At 41.1% G+C, this 26,276-nt stretch overlaps 1 long non-coding RNA gene and 1 pseudogene across 1 annotated transcript; both read left to right on the top strand.

Moving 5' to 3' along the window:
• The window catches only part of LOC129537496 (ankyrin repeat domain-containing protein 26-like), a 34,443-nt pseudogene extending 32,875 nt beyond the window's left edge, over nt 1–1,568 (top strand).
• Nucleotides 1,569–16,099: 14,531 nt separating this feature from the next.
• LOC129537497 (uncharacterized) lies at nt 16,100–21,769 on the top strand. The gene is made up of 3 exons (XR_016036503.1): nt 16,100–16,303; nt 17,548–17,776; nt 20,955–21,769. It is a non-coding gene; the product is annotated as an uncharacterized LOC129537497 (long non-coding RNA).
• The last annotated feature ends 4,507 nt before the right edge of the window (nt 21,770–26,276 follow it).

The raw sequence follows: 26,276 nt of genomic DNA, 5'->3' as shown, positions 1-26,276 counted from the left end.
GACACGACTGAGCGACTGAACTGAACTGAACTGAGGTTTGTAACATTAATTAAAGTAGTAGCATTCGTTAAAAGTGTTTTTTAAAACCAAGGTCTCTAGAACACACAGTATTATAAGGCATAATTAAGTGTAAAATAAGGTAGATATAAATTTTCTGAATAATATATTTGTATGTTGAAACAATAATTATTGGAAAACTTGTTATGGAATACAGAATATGTAACAGAAATGGAGTGAATCAAAATCAGTAATACTAGAAAATCGAAAAGTAGAAGAAATGAGACACACTAGTTTACATCTCTTCATGACTGACAGTGACATGTGAGATACTGTAGCTGCTGAAAGACTAGTGAGTTACAGGGGAGAGGAGGACATGGAGCTGATTCTCTGAAGAAAGACTTTGTGCAGGCTAGCCAGAGTTGTATTCTTACTCACATTCTAATAAATGGAGATTTTGTTTTCACATTTTTCGGCTTGGGCTTCTACTGCTTTGAGCCTCAGTAATGAGACTTGTCAGAGACCTGGGCATTTGAGTTGATGATCTGTGTCCATTGATGTCACAATCAATGACCAAAAATCAGTCAACATCCACAGAACTGGGACAGATGACCGTAATAGATAAAAGTAAAGAGGAATATTGCGGCGGTGTTTCTGGTAGGGAATTCCATGCTCCATCACCTGTGCCAGTCTCAACTGTCAGAAAACAGAGAAAGCAAAGCAGGTAATGCAGAAGCCCAGAGCACTCAGGTGTGGTCCACCTGGGCACGGCCTTACCATCATTCTGACGGTTCCAAATTTGAGATTTTGTGGCAAAATTACCTTGTGCTGACTCCTTTCATGCAACCTGCAGCCAATACCAATAAATACCTCTTAGCAAGATGTTTGCATTCTCCCTCTGACCATAGTGATACAATAAATAATAAAGAGAGTTAGGAGAAAGTAAGTTCATTGTGGCTAGTATTTAGCATATGCCTGATATTGAGTAGCAGGATTATATTTAGAACTCAGGGACTAGTTGGGAGACCTCGATAGACATCTGGACTGCCTACTCAAAACGTGACTTTGTGGCAATATTTTTATATAGCTCTAAACTCATGAGTGTTCAGTTCAGTTCAGTTCAATCACTCAGTCGTGTCCAACTCTTTGCGACCCCATGAATCACAGCTCGCCAGGCCTCCCTGTCCATCACCAACTCCCGGAGTTCACTCAAACTCATGTCCATCGAGGCGGTGATGCCATCCAGCCATCTCATTCTCTGTCGTCCCTGTCTCCTCCCACCCGCAATCTCTCCTAGCATCAGACTCTTTTCCAGTGAGTCAACTCGTCGCATGAGGTGGCCAAAGTATTGGAGTTTCAGCTTTAGCATTAGTCCTTCCAATGAACACCCAGGACTGATCTCCTCTATCATTATATTCAGTATAACTGCAAAAGCAACTCTGATACCAAATACGAAAATATTTCTTGTGCTTTCTGTGACTTCGTCTTTTCTAGAATTGGCTTTCCCAGTGGGAATGGGAGTCGTAGGAAATTTGCTACATAGTAGCTCCTTCTCAGCTGTGTCCACATAGTATATCAGCTTGTTTTAGTATTTGTAATGAATTAAGGGGGCAGGAGGAGAAGGGGACGACAGAGAATGAGATGGCTGGATGGCATCACCGACTCGATGGACATGAGTTTGAGTGAACTCTGGGAGTTGGTGATGGACAGGGAGGCCTGGCGTGCTGTGATTCATGGGGTCACAAAGAGTCGGACACGACTGAGTGCCTGAACTGAACTGAAGAGTTCACAAGGGATGTTGGTATACAGGAGTGCTGTATCATTTAAAAGCAGTATATAGAAAGTCAATTCTGATTCTACTAGGATGCCCAGTCTATTGAGTAACCATGTCTAATAACATGTTGTCCATAAATACTAGTTAATTGAGAGCCTTTAATCAGTCATGTGGTCAGGGGTATAATTAAAAATCATACAGTTTCTTTTTACACTCCGGTAGTTTTTTCGTTTCTATCCTCACCTTGCATTTACAGAAGAGTCTCACTTATCTCCTAGAATAGTGACTGCAAGCTCTAATCTCAAAGTGTTTGTCTTTTTTTTTTTTTTCTTAACCTATACAACTGCGTCGTTTGCTCTTGTTTCTCTGTGAGCTTGGTAAGTCCAGGAAACACAGATTCAAATCAAAGGGCTACACGAGTCCCTCCAACACTGGACGGTGTGAAATAGGAAAACTACAAAATAAATAGAAGCAGCTTCAGTCAGTTCATGTTGATTCTTTCTCTTCTCAGTCAGTACCTTTTCTAAAATAACAAGCAGAATTTACTGCTTCAGAGTCCCAGGATTTGTACATTGATTGGTTTCTTAAAGATTTATTCTATACTAGACCCTGAAAGTTTTATATCCTAAATATTTCTCGAAACACTCCCTCAGTTCAGGCCTGCATCTATAAATGCCTTCAGATTCATCTTCCTCGTTTTATTTGTATGCTCTTCAGTTTCACCCCATGGACTGCAGCACACCAGGCTTCCCTGTCCTTCACCATCTCCTGGAGCTTGCTCAAACTAATGTTTATGGAGTCGGTGATGCCATCCAACCATCTCATCCTCTGTCATCCCCTTCTCCTCCTGACTTCCGTCTTTCCCAGCATCAGGGTCTTTTCCAGTGAGTCAGTTCCTCACATTAGGTGGCCAAAGTAGTGGAGCTTTTGTGTCAGTGTCAGTCCTTCCGATGAATATTCAGAACTGATTTCCTCTAGGGTTGACAGGTTGGATCTCCTTGCAGTCCAAGGGGCTCTCAAGAGTCTTCGCCAACACCACAGTTGAAAAGCATCAGTTCTTTGGCATTCAGTCTTCCTTTTGGTCCAACTGTCACATCCATACATGACTACTGGAAAAACCACCGCTTTGACTAGACGGACCTTTGTCGGCAAAGTAATGTCTCTGCTTTTTAATATACTGACAAAGTTTGTCATATCTTTTCTTCCAAGGAGCAAGCGTCTTTTGATTTCATGGCTTCAGTCACCATCTGCTTTGACTTACGAGCCCAAGAAAATAAAGTCTGTCACCGTTTCCATGGTTTCCCCATCTCTCTGCCACGAAGGGCTGGGCCAGATGCCCTGGTCTCCATTGGTCCCCTTCCCTGCACTCTGACGAATGTCGGCCCTGCCGTGCGCGTGCGCCTCTCCGCGTCTCGTGGCAGCCTTCAGTGCGATCCCTCTCCTGCCCTCTGTTCCCTCGAAGTCTCCGCTCAGGCATTGTCTCCAGACGGGCCATCCCTGACACCTTTCTCTACATTTTTCTTTAAATTCCGGCATCTAGTACTGAGCAGAAACTCGAGAAATACTTATTGAATAAAAGAAAAAAAAAGACTATTTATACCAAGCTGATTTTTTTAATTTATTTTTTTTATTGAAGGATAATTGCTTTACAGAATTTTGTTGTTTTCTGTCAAACATCAACATGAGTCAGCAATCAGTTCAGTTCGGTTCAGTCGCTCAGTCATGTCCGACTCTTTGCGACCCAATGGATCAGAGCACGCCAGGCCTCCCTGTCCGTCACCAACTCCCGGAGTTCACTCAAACTCATATCCATCGAGTCGGTGATGCCATCCAGCCATCTCATTCTCCGTCGTCCCCTTCTCCTCCTGCCCCCAATCCCTCGCAGCATCAGAGTCTTTTCCAGTGAGTCAATTCTTCGCATGAGGTGGCCCAGGTATAGGAGTTTCAGCTTTAGCATCAGTCCCTCCAATGAACACCCAGAACTGATCTCCTTTAGGATGGACTGGTTGGATCTCCTTGCAGTCCCAGGGACTCTCAAGAGTCTTCTCCAGCACCACAGTTCAAAAGCATCAATTCTTTGGCTCTCAGCTTTCTTCACAGTCCAACTCTCACATCCATACATGACCACGGGAAAAACCATAGCCTTGACTAGATGGACCTTTGTTGGCAAAGTAATGTCTCTGCTTTTTAATATGCTATCTAGGTTGGTCACAACTTTCCTTCCAAGGAGCAAGTGTCTTTTAATTTCATGGCTGCAATCACCATCTGCAGTGATATTGGAGCCCCCCAAAATAAATTCTGACACTGTTTCCCCATCTATTTCCCATGAAGTGATGGGACTAGATGCCATGATCTTAGTTTTCTGAATGCTGAGCTTTAAGCCCAACTTTTTCACTCTCCTCTTTCACTTTCATCAAGAGGTTCTTTAGCTCTTCTTCACTTTCTGCCATAAGGGTGGTGTCATCTGCATATGTAAGGTTATTGATATTCCTCCCGGCAATCTTGATTCCAGCTTGTGCTTCTTCCAGCCCAGCGTTCCTCATGATGGCCTCTGCATATAAGTTCAATAAGCAGGGTGACAATATACAGCCTTGACGTACTCCTTTTTCTATTTGGAACCAGTCTGTTGTTTCATGTCCAGTTCTAACTGTTGCTTCCTGACCTGCATATAGGTTTCTCAAGAGGCAGGTCAGGTGGCCTGGTATTCCCATCTCTTTCAGAATTTTCCACAGTTTATTATGATCCACACAGTCAAAGGCTTTGGCATAGTCAATGAAGCAGAAATAGATATTTTTCTGGAACTCTCTGTCTTTTTTCATGATCCAGCGGATGTTGGCAATTTGACTTCTGGTTTCTCTGCCTTTTCTAAAACCAACTTGAACATCTGGAATTTCACAGTTCATGGAATGCTGAAGCCTGACTTGGAGAATTTTGAGCATTACTTTGCTAGCGAGTGAGATGAGTGCAATTGTGCGGTAGTTTGAGCATTCTTTGGCATTGCCTTTCTTTGGGATTGGAATGAAGACTGACCTTTTCCAGTCCTGTGGCCACTGCTGAGTTTTCTAAATTTGTTGGCATGTTGAGTGCAGCACTTTCACAGCATCATCTTTTAGGATTTGAAATAGCTCAACTGGAATTCCATCACCTCCACTAGCTTTGTTCATAGTGATGCTTTCTAAGGCCCACTTGACTTCACATTCCAGGATGTCTGGCTCTAGGTGCGTGATCACACCATCATGACTATCTTGTCGTGAAAATCTTTGTTGTACAGTTCTTCTGTGTATTCTTGCCACCTCTTCTTAATATCTTCTGCTTCTGTTAGGTCCATACCATTTCTGTGCTTTATCGAGCCCATCTTTGCATGAAATGTTGCCTTGGTATCTCTAACTTTCTTGAAGAGACTCTAGTCTATCCTGTTCTGTTGTTTTCCTCTATTTCTTTGCATTGATCGCTGAGGAAGGCTTTCTGAGCTCTCCTTGTTATTCTTTGGAACTCTGCATTCAGATGCTTATGTCTTTCCTTTTCTCCTTTGCTTTTCGCTTCTCTTCTTTTCACAGCTGTTTGTAAGGCCTCCCCTGACAGCCATTTTGCCTTTTTGCATTTCTTTTCCATGGGGATGGTCTTGATCCCTGTCTCCTGTACAATGTCACGGACCTCCATCTGGCACTCTATCAGATCTAGTCCCTTCAATCTATTTCTCACTTCCACTGTATAATCATAAAGAATTTGATTTCGGTCATATCTGAATGGCCCAGTGGTTTCCCCTACTTTCTTCAATTTAAGTCTGAATTTGGCAATAAGGAGTTCATGATCAGAGCCACAGTCAGCTCCTGGTCTTGTTTTTGCTAACTGTATAGAGCTTTGCCATCTTTGGCCGCAAAGAATATAATCAGTCTGATTTTGGTGTTGACCATCTGGCGATGTCCATGTGTAGAGTCTTCTCTTGTGTTGTTGGAAGAGGGTTTTTGCTATGACCAGTGCATTCTCTTGTCCAAACTCTCTTAGCCTTTGCCCTGCTTCATTTCGTATTCCAAGGCTAAATTTGCCTGCTACCCTAGGTGTTTCTTGACTTCCTACTTTTGCATTCCAGTCCCCTATAATGAAAAGGACATCTTTTGAGGGTGTTAGTTCTAAAAGGTCTTGTAGGTCATCATAGAACCATTCAACTTCAGCTTCTTCAGCATTACTGGTTGGTGTATAGGCTTGGATTACTGTGATATTGAATGGTTTGCCTTGGAAACGAACAGAGATCATTCTGTAGTTTTTGAGATTGCATCCAAGTACTGTATTTTGCACTCTTTTGTTGACCATGATGGCTACTCCATTTCTTGTAAGGGATTCCTGCCCACAGTAGTAGATACAATGGTCGTCTGAGTTAAATTCACCCATTCCAGTCCATCTTAGTTCGCTGATTCCTAGAATGTCGACGTTCACTCTTGCCATCTCCTGTTTGACCACTTCTAATTTGCCTTGATTCATGGACCTAACATTCCAGGTTCCTATGCAATATTGCTCTTTACAACATCGGACCTTGCTTCTATCACCAGTCACCTCCACAACTGGGTATTGTTTTTCCTTTGGCTCCATCCCTTCATTCTTTCTGGAGTTATTTCTCCACTGATCTCCAGTAGCATATTGGGCACCTACTGACCTGGGGAGTTCCTCTTTCAGTATCCTATCATTTAACCTTTTCATACTGTTCACGGGGTTCTCAAGGCAAGAATCCTGAAGTGGTTTGCCATTCCCTTCTCCAGTGGACCACATTCTGTCTGACCACTCCACCATGATCCGACCATCTTGGGTGGCCCCAAACGAAATGGCTTAATTTCACTGCGTTAGACAAGGCTGTGGTCCATGTGATCAGATTGACAAGTTTTCTGTGATTATGATTTCAGTGTGTCTGCCCTCTGCTGCCCTCTCGCAACACCTACCATCTTACTTGGGTCTCTCTGGTATACATATATCCCCTCCCTTTTGAACTCCCTCCCATCTCCCTCCCCATCCCACCCCTCTAGGTTGATACAGATACCCTGTTTGTGTTGCCTGAGCCATCCAGCAAATTCCTGTCAGCGACTCTGATGCTGCAAAAGGTTGGGGGCTGGAGGAGAAGGGGACGACCGAGAATGAGATGGCTGGATGGTATCACCGACTCTGTGGACATGAGTTTGAGTGAACTCAGGGAGTTGGTGAAGGATAGGGAGGCCTGGCGTGCTATGATTCATGGGGTCGCGGAGAGTCGGACACGACTGAGCGACTGAACTGAACTGAACTGAATCTATACCAAGGTGATTTTTAAGAGCTTGTCCTCTGCAGTTTAGGAGCCAAGAGGATTGAAGTGTGAAGAAATAATTTGCAGTTCAGATGTGTGTCTATCACTAGGAAAATCTCGAAAGATACACTAGAAAAATCTTTAAAGCACTAAAGTAGCTACAAGGAAAGAGATACCTTCTTGTCTGGGGAAAGATAGTTGTAATCCAAGACAATTTCACAAAGCAGATTGAGTCTTAAAAGATGAAAAGTAACTTGTCCAAAGAGTACAGGGTAGCATTTCAGGTGAAGGAACTGATAAAAGCATAAAAAGTAAGAGGAGTTTTGTAAACTATGAGTAATGTTGCAGTTGAAGCTTGGCATGTTGTTAAAAAGGTACTATTAGGAAGTAGAGAAGGGAATGTATTGTGACTTTATATATCCGTCCTGCATTTTGAAATTTTGTTTGGTTTCTGGTTGTTTTGTTCACTGATGTTTGAATGAATCTGTGAATGAATCTTTGAGCTGTTTGTGTGCCTGTAACCTGGTGACATCTGGTATTTCCCAAAGGATTTGGTTGAAATTTTTAGATCATTGGGAACATTCAGAAAAAAAAGATCATGGCATCTGGTCCCATCACTTCATGAGAAATAGATGGAAAAACAGTGGAAACAGTGTCAGACTTTATTTTTGGGGGCTCCAAAATCACTGCAGATGCTGATAGCAGCCATGAAATTAAAAGACGCTTGCTCCTTGGAAGGAAAGTTATGACCAACCTGGATAGTATATTAAAAAGCAGAGACATTACTTTGCCAACCAAGGTCCGTCTAGTCAAGGCTATGGTTTTTCCCGTGGTCATGTATGGATGTGAGAGTTGGACTGTGAAGAAGGCTGATCGCTGAAGAATCGATGCTTTTGTACTGTGGTGTTGGAGAAGACTCTTGAGAATCCCTTATACTGCAAGGAGATCCAACCAGTCCATTCTAAAGGAGATCAATCCTGGATGTTCATTGGAGGGACTGATGCTAAAGCTGAAACTGCAATACTTTGGCCACCTCATGCGACTAGTTGACTCACTGGAAAAGACTCTGATGCTGGGAAAAGTTGGGGGCGGGAGGAGAAGGGGACGACAGAGAATGAGATGGCTGGATGGCATCACCGACTCTGTGGACATGAGTTTGAGTGTACTCCGGGAGTTGGTGATGGACAGGGAGGCCTGGCGTGCTGTGATTCATGGGGTCACGTAGAGTCGGACACGACTGAGCGACTGAACTGAACTGAACTGGAAGTATTTCTTAAAGAAGTAGATATTCAGCTGAAGATTAAGATTGACTTAATCTGTCATTTAGGGGAAGTCAATGGCAAGCCACTCCAGTACTCTTGCCTAGAAAATTCCATGGGTGGAGGAGCCTGGTAGGCTGCAGTCCATGGGGTCGCTACGAGTCAGACATGACCGAGTGGCTTCACTTTCACTTTTCACTTTCACACATTGGAGAAGGAAATGGCAACCCACTCCAGTGTTCTTGCCTGGAGAATCCCAGGGACAGGGGAGCCTGGTGGGCTTCCGTCTATGGGGTCACACAGAGTCGGACACGACTGAAGTGACTTAGCAGCAGCAGCAATCTGTCATTTGATACAATGTTTTATATCTACGTTTTAAATGAAGATTATGTCTTTTATCTAAACATTCGAAGTAATTTTAACTAAACATACAAATTTGTCAGCAGAACTAGACTTGGAAATGATATCAGAGGAAGCACAAGAAAAACTTGATGGAGATGAAAATAACCATTCACAGGTATGTAAAACTGTAAATTTTAGTTTCTGGTTTAATGCTGTATGAGAAAATGTGTATCAAGCAAGGCAAATGAGAATGGAAAGATAAGTTAAAACCCATCACAAATGAGTTAAAGCAGAAGTTTGGTGAAGTTTGTGAGAAATACAGAATTACCGTTTGTCCTGAGGAAGATCCACTACGTGATAACCCTAAAAAAGGAGTAAACACAAAGGAAATAAATCTCCTAATATGACAAATAATATACTTGATTGTGAGGGAAAAGATGCATTTGGAGTATCTACGTCTCTAGTATTCCAAGCATTTCCTGAACAGAAAGAACCCAGTCTCAAAAATTTTTTCCATTGTCTGTAAACTCTGGGTCGCTGGGATATGCTTGTCGGTCATTGTCAAAGCTTTGTTTCACTGAAAATAAAGTAGACATTGAAAATGATCAACTAAACATTGAGCACGTGTTTATCAAAATTGAGGAGAGTTTTTATAATGATACAGAAAATGAAAAAGTAGGAGACCCGGTAGTTACATTTGAAGGGAAAGAAGACCAAGAGTTTGATATGCAAATGTCACAGAATACGAGGCAAAATCCTACTAATCAGAAATTAGACATCAGACAGACACATCAGTCTAGTCTGTGGCTTGTCTGCTCTGGGAAGATGAAACATATTACTCAAATAAAGAGTCACAGTACTCCTGCTGTTGTTGCAAATACTGATCAGAAAAGCAAACAATCAGAAGTCACTGCATGTGGATAATTAGTAAGGATAAAAGCGTGGAACTTGAATTAGAAAATGGGAATTCTTCACCAAAAAGTCAGAGAGCATCCAAAGTGTATGTAAATAAAGAATTACAGAAGGATGTGCAGAGATTTAAGAATGAAATAGACATGTTACAGGTAGAGTTGCTGGCTTCAGAAAAAGAAAATTCAACTTTGAAAAGAGGTAGAGGGTCATTTGCTCTTGCTTTTGTTTGTCTCTTTCTCCATGATCTGGTCCATTTGATATTCCACTTATAAATAAAGTGGAGTCCTCTAAATAGGTAATTGTGTAGAAATAGATTATTTTTGCCATCTCAATAATAGGAATTCCGGAAACAGTTTTCATGGCTTTTGTCCTTCAGTCAATCTAATATCTAATTCTGTCTCTGTCAGTCTTTCATGAGGACTGGGAAACTCATTTAGCTATGTACCATGTGGTCTTCTGAGCCAGAGTAAACACCAAGGAAATTGCTTAACAAGTATAATCAGCTAGGGTTTTGCAGTTTCGTTTGTTTTTTTTTCTTTAACTCTGTTGGATTAAATATGTTGTATTTCCATAGAATGGGAAGAAAGCAGTGACTGAGAGAAGAGACATAAACACGTGTTCCCTCTAATCTCCTCATTGTGGTTGAATATGTGTGATCTTCTCTGCTTTCCACAGTCACTGGGCACTTAGAATTCCAGCATGGCTGCTTCAGGATCTTTTTAATAACAAATACGTGTACTCACACATATGCTTTAATCACCACTCTCAGATGTTTATTTTGAGACAGACCTTTCCATTATGTGTTTTACTAAAATGTAGTAAGTTCTGACATGTGCAATTGTGTGTGTGTGTGTGTGTGTGTGTGTGTGTGTGTGTGTGTATGAGAAAGTTGGTCAGTTGTGTCTGACTCGTGGCAAGCCCTTGGACTGTAGCCTGCCAGGCTCCTCTGCCTTGGATTATCAGAGTGGGTAGCTGTTCCCTTCTCCAGGGGATCTTCTCAACCCACATCTCCTGCATTGAAGGTGGATTCCTTAACATTTGAGCCAAAAGGGAAGCCCGTAGGTAGTATAAACCCTCACCAAAAAAGAAAAAAAAAAATTAAGTGTTTGTCTCCAGAGGAGAAAACTGAGTTTTGAGACGCTGTGAGATTTTTCTTTCTTCAGTAATAGGTTTTTAAACTTGTTTCTTTGCTCTTTTGTGTAAGAGGTGCTTTGACTGAGTCTGAACAATCAGTTCAGTTCAGTCGCTCAGTCGTGTCCGACTCTCCACGACCCCATGAATCACAGCACGCCAGGCCTCCCTGTCCATCACCAACTCCCGGAGTTCACTCAAACTCATGTCCACAGAGTCGGTGATGCCATCCAGCCATCTCATTCTCCGTCGTCCCCTTCTCCTCCCGCCCCCAACCTTTCCCAGCATCAGAGTCTTTTCCAGTGAGTCAACTCGTCGCATGAGGTGGCCAAAGTATTGCAGTTTCAGCTTTAGCATCAGTCCCTCCAATGAACATCCAGGATTGATCTCCTTTAGAATGGACTGGTTGGATCTCCTTGCAGTATAAGGGACTTTCAAGAGTCTTCTCCAACACCACAGTTCAAAAGCATTGATTCTTCGATGATCAGCTTTCTTCACAGTCCAACTCTCACATCCATACATGACCACGGGAAAAACCATTGCCTTGACTAGACGGACCTTGGTTGGCAAAGTAATGTCTCTGCTTTTTAATATATTATCAAGGGTGGTCATAACTTTCCTTCCAAGGAGCAAGCGTCTTTTAATTTCATGGCTGCAATCAGCATCTGCAGTGATTTTGGAGCCCAAAAAAATAAAGTCTGACACTGTTTCCACTGTTTTTCCATCTATTTCCCATGAAGTGATGGGACCAGATGCCATGATCTTTGTTTTCTGAATGTTGAGCTTCAAGTCAACCTTTCCACTCTCCTCTTTCACTTTCATCACGAGGCTTTTGAGTTCCTCTTCACTTTCTGCCATTAGGGTAGTGTCATCTGCATATCTGAGGTTATTGATATTTCTCCCAGCAATCTTGATTCCAGCTTGTGCTTCTTCCAGCCCAGCGTTCCTCATGATGTACTCTGCATATAAGTTAAATAAGCAAGGTGACAATATACAACCTTGACGTACACCTTTTCCTATTTGGAACCAGTCTGTTGTTCCATGTCCAGTTCTAACAGTTGCTTCCTGACCTGCATACAGGTTTCTCAAGAGGCAGGTCAGGTGGTCTGGGATTCCCATCTCTTTCAGAATGTTCCACAGTTTATTGTGATCGACACAGTCAAAGGCTTTGGCATAGTCAATGAAGCAGAAATAGATGTTTTTCTGAAACTCTCTTGCTTTCTCCATGATCCAGCGGATGTTGGCAATTTGATCTCTGGTGCCTCTGCCTTTTCTAAAACCTGCTTGAACATCTGGGAGTTCACGGTTTACATACTGCTGAAGCCTGGCTTGGAGAAATTTGAGCATGACTTTACTAGCGTGTGAGATAAGTGCAATTGTGCGGTAGTTTGAGCATTCTTTGGTATTGCCTTTCTTTGGGATTGGAATGAAGACTGACCTCTTCCAGTCCTGTGGCCCAGGTAGGTGACTACAGAATATTGAGTAGAGTTCCCTGTGCTCTCCAGGAGGGCCTCACGGTTAGCCAAGGGCAAAGGTGGGGAGGAGGGATAAATTAGGAGTTTGGGATTAACATAGACATACTACTAGATATAAAATAGATAAGCAACAAGGGAATGGCCTCATTTTTCTGCAGAGGTGGGAATCTATTCGAAAGATCTGAGCACTGGTTGGAATATATGATGATCTCTGAGTTAATCATAGCTTCTAATTAAAAAAAAAAAAAAAGGAGGGAAAATGTTTCCACAGTGTGGAAAATTTTCCACCACTTGTCCCACCTACACACTCATTTCTTTCTGGACACGAGGTGGTGAAGCTCTGCAGACATATTGGGAGGGGCAGGGCATGGACAGTGGGGTCGCATCCTTTGTCTGAGTAACTTAATATCAGGAAGGCTGGAGGGGGGCCCCTTCTGTGTCTGTAACCAGATTCAGTGAGGAGGATAAAGAAGGTGAGTTGCTGTCTGTTGTGATAATTTTCAAAGTACACATGTTGGAGTTCTCCATTAACATAATAGTAGAGTGACTTGATAAACTCAGTGACAGCATAATTTTCAAAGTACACATGTTGGAGTTCTCCATTAACATAATAGTAGAGTGACTTGATAAACTCAGTGACAGAGCGTCTTCTTAGGCAGTTGTGAGACAACTTCAGCAAGAGCTGGCTGACACTGTAGGAAAGCAGTCTATGTTGGAGGCGTCACTGAAAGTCCCGGCATGTTACTGCACTCACTTAGAAGCTGTGGCCCAGGATTTAAAGAACAATGTTGAAGTCACTCAGTCGTGTCCGACCCTTAGCGACCCCACGGACTGCAGCCCACCAGGCTCCTCCATCCATGGGATCCTCCAGGCAAGAGTACTGGAGTGGCTTGCCATTGCCTTCTCCAAAGAACAATGTTAGACTACTACAACTGCATCAACTCACAAGTCAGGTGTGTACGAAATTGAACATGCTGACAGTTAATATGTAGGATAAAGTGTTTTAGGACACCCATTTTCATGGTCAGCTTACAAGTAACTTACTACACTTTTCTTATCTTTATAATGTACTCGTTTCTTAAACTCTGACTTTCATCCTGCCATTTGCATTATATTATTTCTTTCTCATATTTTTTACCCTTAGGAAAGTTGAGAATTGTGCCTCATTGTTCACACAAGTTGAGAGCCTTTTTTTTTTTTTTCTTTGAAACAATACTTTTTTAAGTGGTAGCTGCATTACCATGACGAGGCAAGCCAGATTAAAATCAGAGGATAATAGGAGTTTAATGGAACGTTCAGAAAAAGTATCATTTCTCATGTTCCCTTTTGTGAATGGCTGTAGAGTTCTGTATATATTTATTTCATGGATTTCAGAATAACTTGTGCAGAAAGGGTATTATACAAACCAGTTGAAGTTTAGGCACTGCCTTCTTTCCTTTTCATTTTGAATATATGGTAAAAGCATGGAGGCACTCAGATGGTGTAGAATACATACATCCAAACTAGAGAATTAAGATTATCTGGATCCTGCCATTGGATTTTTTTTGCAAAGCTATTGAGATATGATTGACATATCATAGAATTCACCCACTCAACATGTGTAGTTCAGTATCTCTTAGTCTAGAGAGGTGTAACCTGTGACCACAGTCAATTTTAGAGCATTTCCATCACCCCCTAAAAGAAACTCTGCATCCCTTAACCACCTCCCGTGGCCTCCCATCTCCCTCAGCCCCGGGCAACCCCCAGTCTCATATCTGTCTCTGTAGACATGCCTGTTCTCGGTATTTTGTATAAATGGAATCATGCAGTCTGTGCTCCTTTGGGATTAGCTTTTCTCATTTGACGTCATGTTTTCACGGTTCATCCATGTGATAGCATGCATCAGTTCTTCCATTTCTGTTGGTTGTCAGCAGTAAGCTAAGCCATTTAGCCATTCACCACTTGATGGAGCTTTGGGTTGTTTCCACTTTGGGGCTAGTAATAATGCTGTTGTGAACACTGATTTACATGATTATGTGTGGACATGTTTTTATTTCCCTGTGGTTGAATCTTATCCTCAGAGTTAGCTGGCTGATTTCACCTTTTCCTGGCCCTTGCTCAGACTGTCCTTTCTGTCTTTACAGTTGACTCTCCTCCTTCATGGAGCTTTCCTGACTGTCCAGCTCTCACTGAGCCTTTTCACATCAGCCCTTGTTACCTAGTCTCTGAGGAACAGTTTAGCCCCTAATTTTACACTGTTGACATGAGGGGGAATCTTGGCTAAGTATACATCGGTGTACCAGGGAATATTTATTGATATGCACAGCACTTGTCTTGCATAAATGGACAATAACAAAGGATTACAGGAATGAGGCATTTTTTGTTGTTGCTGTTCAGAAAAATGATCACCTCTGTAAACTGTTAGGAAATGGGATTTCTTTCACTTTGCAAATAATTTCTCTTTGGAATGCAATTCAAATTAGCGAAAAGTCTTTGTACTTCAGAAAAAGGCTTACGGGATTAGAATGCATATTTATAAGATTTATTACTTAGAGTCTTCTTCTCACAGTCTTCTTTTGGGAGGCATTTATTAACTTAGCCCTTGATAACTCAATGCAGTATCCCTCAAACTTCTTTAAAATCCTGGGACATTAAAATGGGGGAAGGAGTACAAAACATTCTACTGAGAGGTGACTTGTACTCATTTTATGAGGAAAGATAGAAAAATATTATTGTAGAACAATAGTGAAGTGAAGTGAAGTTGCTCAGTCGTGTCCGACTCTTTGCAACCCCATGGACTGCAGCCTACCACGCTCCTCCATCCATGGGATTTTCCAGGCAAAAGTACTGGAGTGGGGTGCCATTGCCTTCTCCAATGTAGAACAATAAAAAAGTGTAAAATCAAGTGCAATTGCTGTGTGCCAAAGATGACAGTGAAGAATATATTTGGTGACTCTTGGTGGTTTGAACTTCTTTCTTGATCCTCTGAGTAATCCCTGGTCCTACACTCTACAATACAGATACCATCGTATTTATTTGATCCTGGGTTTGGGTTAGGTTGTGCTCAGTCTACTTTCTTCATTAGCAAACAGTATCATTTTATTCTTGAAGACTGATGGTCTTCCAGCAGAGCTGGAAACTGCATCTTCAAGATGTCTGCACCTGGATGCAAAAAATCAAGTTTTTCAACAGGAGTTATTATCTATGAAGCTAATGCAAAAGAAATATAAAGAACTAGAGAGAAGAAAAAGAAGTTGGAGCAAGAAGTCGTGACCCTCAAAAGTCATACAGAAATGAATATGATAGAACACAGTCCAGTAGAGCAGTATCAACAGGAGATTGAAGAAAGAGAGAGACAGAATCTCGTAGAGAAATTAAAAGAAGTCAACCTGTTTTTGCAGGTTAATTTGTTGATCTGTCATGTGCTTGAATTCACTTTCACTGTACATTACATTTTGGATGTATACAGTTTTATGTGTTTCCTCTACCTCCCTTAGAGCAGTTAGTTTTGTAGATTTCTGGAAGGAAGGGGGACACTTGTTTTCCCTTTAAATATTTCAGTTTCCATCACAGTTATCACTAAATTGACCTAGCAGAATGATTCTCACTAGAGAATCCTTTTACTTAGAAGACCAATTGGTATAAAACAAGACCATTAGGAAGAAAAGAAAATATTGTGTTTTAAAACTGGCACCATCCTCTTGAATTATTCTTAAGTTGTCTTGTTCAATTTTTAAAATTTTAAGTTGATCCTCTTATTCTTTGAATTATCAGATTATGTAAGTACTACTATAACAGTGATTCCACTTTAATTTTATAATTCAGATTTAATTCACTTCACATTGACGATAATTGTTTCAAACTCCTGCTTTTTTTTTTTTTTTTTCACCTTTAAAATCACTCTCTGAATCACTGACTCAAAACTAAAGGGAAAAAGTATAATTTTCCAGGTTAATGATTATTTTAAAACTGTTTTCTTTTTCAATTTGCCTTAGACACAAGCTGGATCTCAACAGATGGAACTCAGAATTAAAGACCTGGAATCTGAACTCTCCAAAATGAAAACTTTGCAAGAAGATTCTAATAAAGCAGAGTTGGAAAAATATAAGCAACTCTACCTAGTAGAATGTGAAGTTAGAAACTCATTGCAAGATAAACTAGACAAGTAAGTCAAAACACAGAATCACAAAAACTAAATTTAGTTCGTTAATTTGTCTCTAAAGCCTAATTGTTATAGAGTGGGGTACATGAGATTAGTAGGAAGTGAAAGCTAACTAGATGGTCACTGCTAAGGGAGCGCCTGAAGACAAACTATTAGTACTGTATCAAGTCTTTCCACGCTATGTCAAAGCATACTTATGAAATAGGGGGAAATTAACACATGGATTAAAGGCAGGGTAAATCACAAAGTGGCTAAAAGTAATGTAGTGACCTGACTGAGGGGATGTGTGGAGAATGGAAAGGGCAGATCGCACCTGCAGTGCCTAGTCCAGGTTTCCCCACTGTCTGAAAGCAGAGCATTCCTAGGAAGCCTAAGCCAAAACAGCATACAGCAAAGAAGCAGGTACCCGAGGGCACGTTCTGCTAGTTGATGCATAAAGTGAATATTGCACAAGCGAAGCACAGGTGCTCAGACAGGGTTCAGGGCTGTGGAGACTTGATGCTGGGATGTGGGCTGTGGCTTCCGGGGAAGGAGCTCAGTGGGGCCGGTCTCCCTGCTTGGGGAGCGCAATGCCTCTCCCTGTAAAACGTACACTGAAAACTGTTTAGAGTTTTGGCTTTTTAAATGAGACCAGAAATTTTCTCCAGATCTTTATTGGTTTTTTTCGGACCATCAGAAAGAGGTGCTGACATAGGCTCTTCGTAGAAGTGAAGTAACATAAAGTGAACTTTGGAAAAGCACGCGATACTTGTCATTGTTCCTGGGGCTGTTTTAGCTCTCTTCTGTCTCACCCACTGACTTTCTCATCCCCCCCTTGAGACTGTGGCTCTAGGTGATACCTCAGAGCCAAATGCTTAATTTCTCAGAGGTCATGAGCGAAACGTATGTACAAGGGTGGTGAAAGGAAGCACTTGAAAATGGCTTCGTGGGATAGTGTGTTTCTTCATCCCTGAACTGTTTCCTGGAGGCAGGTGTGTCCCAGAGGCAGCAAGTGTCACTGTGAGGCCACCTCCCTTTCTCTCTGACGCCCTTTCTCTCTGCCAACTGTGACTTGTTACTTGAGGAGCCCCAGACACATGGGTACTTGTTTAGAACAGGATTACAACTGTCATTGATTACAGGAGGTCTGCTCTGTGTCTTCAGTGTTCAAACAGTTTAATGAGAATTCCATTTACTATATGGCAACTTTAAAAATGCCAGTCATTTAGGGAAACATGAATGAAATCGGTGCTTTCCATCTTCCCCAGGACTAATGAGAGGCTGGCAGAGATGAGCACCAAACTTGAGGTGGAGAAACAGCAGAACAGATCTTTATTCAGCACTCTTAGCAGGAGGCCGGTCCTGGAGCCCTCTTCTGTTGGAAATTTCAATCCTACTTCAGGATTCAATGCAAATCTTATTTCAAGAGCGAACGTAGGGTTTTCTACCTCAATTCCATGCCCTTCAAATGACAGCATGGAGACTTACTTGACCAAGGTTAGTTCTATTCTGTTTTTTTTTTTTTTCCATTGGGTTTCAGATTTGTGATATAAATGATCCTTGTTTTTAATTTGGTGAACTTCTGAGGTTTTTTTTTTTTTTTTTTCCACTTAGGCGCCCTAAGTAAAACCATAATCAACCGTGATCATCAAGGAGACATTTAATGATGTTTTTGTCCTAGATGTCTCGTTTTTTAGAGATACTTCTTAAAATCTTAAATTTCTAAAAAAGCTGCATTGAAATTCTACTTTAGAAGTGAAATCTGATTGTCTAGTAACCGAAAGTGTACTTTCAGAAGTTTGATTAACTTTCTAATTGATTTCACTTTGGCAGTGATTCATAATCATTTCCAGGTTCTGCTTCTCCCACCACAGTTTTTCTGCCCCTAACCATAAGTGACTGACTGGCATCTAAACACTAACAACAAATGGATGTTTTTTATTTGAAGGAATCATAGATAAATCCTTTTTATGAATTAAACAAACTTGTAATACTTAATCAAAAGATTAATTTCTGGTTTTAGGGTAACATTTTTTTGTTATTTTCTTATACAAGAGCACATCTTTAATTGCTATTTTACTTACAGAATTTTGATTTACATTTCTGAAACATATCTTGCCGAGCAGTTGTAGAATGTTTCTAAGTTAGTAGTTAAATCAAATATTTAAAACTTGTAAATGAAGCTCACTTTTGTCTCTGTCTTGACATCACCTGGCTGAATGATGACTGAGATAGCAATGATGGGGAGTCTTTAAATTGCAACTAGTTTCCGTTGTGTAATCATTGTAATTAAAATATCCATTTCAGTCAGTGCACACGGGTTTATGGTTTTGATGGTGTTTTCATGATGTTGGTGATGCAGAGAAAAGTAGCCCTTGTTAAATGCAGTCTTAACCTGTTTTCTCATTTGGCTTCTTGCCATCATAGAAGAGCAGTCTAAGATTTCTTCGATAGCACTGGAGCTACGTTGGGTCTTAGTACTTGAGAGCCATGAACCTGGAGGATGTGCTTTAGCTGTGCAGTCACCGCAGGCCTCCAGACACTTCATCCCACGTCAGATACTTGCCCACGCAGGCCTAAGAGGAGGAAGCAAATGCTTGACCCCCATCCCAGGGGCAGGCTGCCTGCTGCAGAACCGAAGTTCACAGTGCTGTGGGCACATAACCTCTTTTCAAAGAAGAGATTTGGAACCAAGCAAGCACTTCTTAGTTCCTTGTCCCAAATGCACCTGTTAAATAAATCTCCTCTCTTCTCATGCGGAGGGTAGGAGTATAAGTCCTCCCCTTGAAGCTTCAGGCTGAGGAAATGAAGTTCAGCTGTAATTTCTGACCAGATTTAGATTATAATTGAGATTACACTCATACTTTTTTTTTTTTTTTTTACACTCATACTTTTTGTATATACCAACTAATGATGAGAGCTTGGATAGAAGTATATTAGACAGTAAAGAGAGATCTGTTGTGTGTTTAAAATTTTGTTCTCAATAACCCAAAATGTGGATAATTCATTCTTGACTGATTTTAGTTAACCAGTTTTCATCTGGAGGAAATGAACATCCTTTTAAGGATGAATCTCTTCAGTTTTGGCCTGCTTGATTCAAATAAAGATTTTCTCCTACCCACTCCAGTGTTCTTGCCTGGAGAATCCCAGGGACGGGGCAGCCTGGTGGGCTGCCGTCTATGGGGTCACACAGAGTCGGACACGACTGAAGTGACTTAGCAGCAGCAGTGTTTACTAAGACTCACTGCTGAGACAGTTCCTTGTTACGTGATACTGCTAAAAGATTTAATTAAGTTATTAAAAAGGACACTCTAGGTTAGCTTCTAAGGCTTATCTCAGTAACCAATCTTCAGATAAAGGTCGGATGCTCCATAATGTACAACCAGGAGATTAACACCAGACTATAATCATTTAACGAATGAAGTCAGGTGACTTGGGGTATACCAGGCTTTATCTAATGAAAGTTCTTGACTTATAATTTTTATTTTACTAATAACTGCTTGCTATGGCTATATTATTTTCTATGTCACTTGTTTCACTGAGCCTATGATATAATGCTGAACTGACAGTTCCATATGAGATCAATAATGTGACTCTGGGTATGGGAAAAAGCAACAAGAGGAAATATTTTCCTGAACCAGGAGGAGGCTAGTAAGACAGTGGTCCAGAGACTTTTGCTACTTGCAAGGCCTGGTCCAATTTTAGCACACTGAGTGGCCCATCACTTCCCTAGACCTGGGAATGAGCCTTCCCAGCACCACAGGACACAATGGCCATGAAATGGTGTCACATGGTCAGATATGTGGCTATGAAGGGACCCTGCTGACTGGAAGTTGGTACTTGCCAGCTGCCTCTACAAAGATTACATCATGACCATTGCAAGCTGCTGACCTTCAACACCCCCTGAAAGAAGTTCAGGGTGAAAATCAGGAATGAGGCACTCTGTGCTCTGGAAAAAAAAAAAAAAAAAATGGCAGAACAGGCCTTCAGATAGTTAGATCTTTTCAGAAAAATGTTTTATGAGTTCCAATTCTTGCATCTTCTCATACCTAGAAAAACACTGACGTCATTAATGGTGAAATCTGCTTTGGCTATTAAAAAAAATTTTTTTTTTACAATTAAAAGTCAAAATAGAGTAGCTATGGTTCAGACATCCTGGGAAATAACTATTTCCCATATATCCTGAAAAATGATATATGGGTGTGATTTCAGATTAGACGCTGTGACCTAATGTAGAACTTAATGCTCCTGTAATGCATTTTTGCTTCTGTAATTTGCTTGCTGCTCGTAAAACCAAAGTTACTCCATTTTAAGATAAGGTTGTTTTTAAGTAAAGATTCCTAAAATTGTTTTTTAAAAAATAAAATAAAAATTTTCTCCTTCAAGTCCCCTGTCCTGTTTTTAAAAAATATTTATCCTTTCTAAATTAACTGTATTGACTGCTACAGATAGGAGTTTGATATTGATTTATTCTTATTTTTGCACTTAAAGCACATAATTTAGTTAAAAAGTAATGTCATGCCATGCCACAAGCATTGTTTAAGTATATAAGAAGGATTTACATATTCATTTTTTCTCTGTTATAGTTAAAAATCTGTGTGTTTTCTCTTAATCTGAAGAAGTGCTGGCATAGGACTCAGTAAGAAGGCCATTGGCTTTGTTACTTCTTTTGTAGAATGAGGAACTTTGAGTAAATCAATGACTCTTATACCTTACAAAAAGTTTTTTCTTCAAAGAAAGCAACTTTTCTTTTAAAAAAAACTTCTGCGTGAAACTGTGTTCTATAAAATGGAGACAAGTATAGAACTGTTTAGCTAAAGAGTGGCCAGAGGCCCTGCAGCTGTGACTTCTCTGTTCCTCAACCCTGCAGTGACCCCTGTGAGACCTTCCGCTTCTATGGGACATAGTTCGGAAACCAACACTTGTGAGAGAATCCTTCTCACTAACACCTTTAGAATTAAATCTTGCTGGTGCATTGTTTTCTTGTGTATAATTTTCTCACCTTTCTGTGTTTTCGTTAAATGGACAAGTTTAAAGAAAATCACAGATGTGTTCTCCTTGTTAACATTCGAGTCAAACTACTTCCTCCATTTGAACAGGATCCTCACCTAGAAATCGAAATGAAGTCTCGGAAGTACATATGTAGGCCAGGAGCTTTTAGGGGAGAAGATAGTAATCTTGTGGGTCATTCCGAGGATTATGGGTCATTCCCTAATTCTCTGAAATTATGTGTACTCGATAGACTGGTATTTACTGTACTTTGATCAGATTAATCTAAATAGCATCCCGTATATATGTTCTCTGTTATCTATAAGCAGAATACGTAGGAATTCATTTTGTTTTATGTGATTTTTTTCTTCTGAAGTAATCTTCAAATTAGGTCTAGTCTCTAAAAGTATTATTTAAAAGTCACATTTAATAAGTTATAAACATATAACTTGTTTATCTTAAAGATAAATATTTGACTTATTTCAGATGCGACGGGAGATGGACAGGATAGCTAGAGAACTAAGAGAAGGTATGTTGCCACAACGCATGAATTAAATTTAGACACTGATTTCTGAAATACACTGTAAACAATAAATGGCATCTTTCCATTGCTTGGATAACAGATGCTATGTTAAATATTTTTTTTTTATACATAGCTAATGAAAAATGTGAAAGCATGAACAGTCATCCTTATTCCTGAGTACCATAGCTTGAAAAGCAATCTCTGAAGGTCTTTGTATTTTTTTGTATTTCTAGCTGTATCCTTCTACTTCCTCCATCCCTGGAGCTATCTTCCTACACCCTGACACTATTCTCAGAAAACGTGGAGTTCATCAACTTCTCAAGTGTCTGGTAGTGGTTAAGGCTAGGAAACCCAGACTCAAGCAGTCATGTTTATGTGGCTATCACTTGGTGGGTGACTTTAAAATTTCTCTGTCACTGAATATGTCACCAGTTTATCTTTTCCCCTCAGGAAGTGCTCCAAACACCCACATCAATTTGGGTCCTGCCCAGTTAGTCGGCCTTATCTCTTTCCCACCTTATTCTGCCCCTCAGCTCTGCATCTGACCAGCCAGACTGTGTGGGGTCCCACAGATTCCTTTCCTCACCTCCGGCCTTTGTATGTGCTTCTCCCCTCCATCTCCTATACTTTCTCCTGTCCTTCAGGCAGCTACATACATATCACCTCCACCAAAAAGCTGGCAGTATTGACACAAAGCCAGCTGCCCCTTCCCGGCATTCCTTGTGCCATCTTTTATATCTTCGTATTTGTGACTCTGTGTGGAAATTGCCTGTTTTTCCAGTTAAGGGCATATCATTTTTCAGGGTGGACTGGGTCACCTTCATCTTGTAATTCCAGTGCTTGTCACAGAACCTTTGCACATAGTTATTGAGTGAATGAATGAAGAGTGAGAAAACCAGGAGCTCTGATACGCAGCCCCACATGCGACCATGAGCTGATTATAAAATTGTAATCGTGATCAGTATTTTGTGTTGTGTCATCTGTAGATAGATTTCATTTTTCAGAATACTAGGAAAGGTCTCAGGGTTTTTTTGTTTTTTCTTTTCTTTTACTAATCTTAGTTAGCCCAAGTATTTTAGTTAAAAAATATAATTCTTTCCTTCTCTTTCAGTTGACGCTCAGTTTGCATCTGATGCCTTTAGAGTGTCTTCTCGAGGATCTACAGATGGGTCAAATGTGTGATGACCCAGTTTTGTAAACAGAAGAACAAGGTACACAGATTTGGAAGGAAAAACACATGATTTAGAAAGATAAATAGTAAAAGTTTCCCTACTGGCCTGTTTCCATGACGTTTCATTATTTCCCATTAAACATGATGAGCAAATCTTTCTTAAAGGAAAATATTTTTGTATTATGTTCGCATGATGAAACTTTATATAGCATTTTAAGTGATGTTTCTCTGCATCTAACTTACTTTTTAGCAGATTTAAACATCAGTACTTTTGAGTTTCCATAGTCTAAGTGATAGTGTTAGTCAATCATGTCTGACTCTGTGCAACCCCGTGGACTGTAGCCCACCAGGTTCCTCTGTCCATGGAATTCTCCAGGCAAGAATACTGGAGTGGGGAGCCATTCCCTTCTCCAGGGGATCTTCCAGACTCTGGGATCAAACCCAGGTCACCTGCATTGCAGGTGGATTCTTTACCATTTTAGCCACCTGGGACACCCTTTACAAACTCAAACTGAGCCCTAATACCAGCACCCACCCAACCAGACTTGTCATGAATATTTAGTGGTGTTGATTGGTAGCATTTTTGTATTTTCCAGTTTTTATCACTATATATAGACCTAAAGATTTAGATACTGCTGTTATGCTGCTACTGCTAAGTCACTTCAGTCGTGTCCGACTCTGTGCGACACCACAGACGGCAGCCTACCAGGCTCCCCCGTCCCTGGGATTCTCTAGGCAAGAACACTGGAGTGGGTTGCCATTTCCTTCTCCAACGTGTGAAAGTGAAAAGTGAAAGTGAAGTCGCTTAGTCATGGCTCCCGTCAATGTTTTGATGTATTACAGTTGTTAATAGTGGCATAAAACTTACTATGCTGCCGCTGCTGCTAAGTCACTTCAGTCGTGTCCGACTCCGTGCAACCCCATAGACGGCAGCCCACCAGGCTCCCCTGTCCCTGGGATTCTCCAGGCAAGAACACTGGAGTGGGTTGCCATTTCCTTCTCCAATGCGTGAAAGTCAAAGTGAAGTCGCTCAGTCGTGTCCGACTCTTAGCGACCCCATGGGCTGCAGCCCACCAGGCTCCTCTGTCCATGGGATTTTCCAGGCAAGAGTACTGGAGTGGGGTGCCATTGCCTTCTCTGAAAACTTACTATATGTAACTTTAAACTCAGATTCATAGGCCTTTCCTCAGGGAGAAATAAGATTTGCCTACGTTTTTGCCTTTTAAATGAATTGACTTTTTATAATTTTTATTTTTAATTAGAGGATAATTACTTTACAATATCGTGATGGTTTCTGCCAAACATTGACTTGAATTGGCCATAGGTGTGTGTATGGCCCCTCCCTGTTGAACCTCCCTCCCACCTCCCTCCCTGTTCCACCCCTCTAGGTTGTCACAAAGCATCAGCTTTGGGTTCCCTGTATCATATAGCAAATTCCCAAAAACACATGTTCCCCAGTGTTCATTGCAGCACTACTTAACAATGGCTAGGACATGGAAGCAACCTAGATGTCCGTCAACAGATGAATAGATAAAGAAGCTGTGTATTATTCAACTATAGAAAGGAATGCATTTGAGTCCATTTTAATTGACTTTTCATTTACTTTTGGAGACAGTGTTAAAATTAAAGAAAGTTCCTCATGGATAAATATGATTTGCCTAAGACTTTTCACCTTATCTTTACCTACCTACCAGTCTATTTTAGCTTTGCTTTTTGGAAACAGTCTGGGGAAAGACTTTTTTTTTTTTTGGAAAAAGCACCAGACAAACAGACATTATCACAAAACTCCCCTATCTCCCATATATCCTCCTAAGGTACCATTTATCTTTCCTAAATGTGATTTGTTCTCCCGTAAGTACCTTGCCCAAGTCACCTATTTTGCAGAAGATGCCTTTTTCTCCTACTCCCTATCATTTATTAAGGAGTATATCAACTCCCAGTAATCCTATTAATGCTGAAGAAGCTGACGTGGAACATTCTGTAAAGACCTACGAGACCTTCTGGAACGAACACCCAAAAAAGATGTCCTTTTCATTTTAGGGGACTGGAATGAAAATGTAGGGAGTCAAGAGATACCTGGAGTAACAGGAAAATTTGGCCGTGGAGTCCAGAACGAAGCAGGGAAAAGGCTAACAGAGTTTTGCCAAAGGAACGCACTGGTCGTAGCAAACACCCACTTCCACATACATAAGAGAAGACACTATACATGGACGTCACCAGATGGTCAAGACTGAAATCAGACTGATTACATGCTTTGCAGCCATTCAATTCAGTTCAGTTCAGTTCACTTCAGTCGCTCAGTCGTGTACGACTCTCTGCGACCCCATGAATCACAGCACGCCAGGCCTCCCTGTCCATCACCAACTCCCAGAGCTCACCCAAACTCATGTCCATGGAGTCGGTGATGCCATCCAGCCATCTCATTCTCTGTCATCCCTGTCTCCTCCCACCCCCAATCCCTCCCAGCATCAGACTCTTTTCCAGTGAGTCAACTCGTCGCATGAGGTGGCCAAAGTCAGGTATGACCTAAATCAAATCCCTTATGATTATACAGTAGAAGTGACAAATAGATTCAAGTGATTAGATCCGATAGTCACTAAAGAACTATGGACTGAGGTTCATGACATTGTATAGGAGGCAGTGATCAAGACCATCCCCAAGAAAAAGAAATGCAAAAAGGCAAAATGGTTGTCTGAGGAGGGCTTACAAATAGCTGAGGAAAGAAGAGAAGCTAAAGGCAAAGGAAAAAAGGAAAGATATATCCTCCTGAATAGAGAGCTTCAAAGAATAGCAAGGAGAGAGAAGAAAGTCTTCCTCGGTGATCAAGGCAAAGAAATAGAGGAAAACAATAAAATAGGAAAGACTACACATCTCTTCAAGAAAATCAGAGATACCAAGGGAATATTTCATGCAAAGATGGGCACAATAAAGGACAGAAATGGTATGGACCTAACAGAGCAGAATGTATTAGGAAGAGGTGGCAAAAACACAGAGAAGAACTGTACGAAAAAGATCTTCATGACCCAGATAATCACAAAGACGTGATCACTCATCTAGAGCCAAACATCCCGGAATGTGAAGTCACGGCCTTAGGAAGCATCACTACGAAAAAAGCTAGTGGAGGTGACGAAATTCCAGTTGAGCTATTTCAAATCCTAAAAGATGATGTCACTGCAGTGCTGCACTCAATATGTCAGCAAATTTGGAAAACTCAGCAGTGGCCAGAGGACTGGAAAAAGTTAGTCTTCATTCCAATCCCAAACAAAGGCAATGCCAAAGAATGCTCAGACTACCGCACAATTGCACTCATCTCA

The sequence above is a fragment of the Moschus berezovskii genome, chromosome 26 (assembly GCF_049115385.1).
Source record: "Moschus berezovskii isolate FMDL1 chromosome 26, NW_MosBer_1.0, whole genome shotgun sequence".
NCBI lineage: Eukaryota > Metazoa > Chordata > Mammalia > Artiodactyla > Moschidae > Moschus > Moschus berezovskii.
The sequence above is the reverse complement of the archived record's forward strand: the minus strand, read 5'-3'. Positions and strand labels throughout refer to the sequence as shown.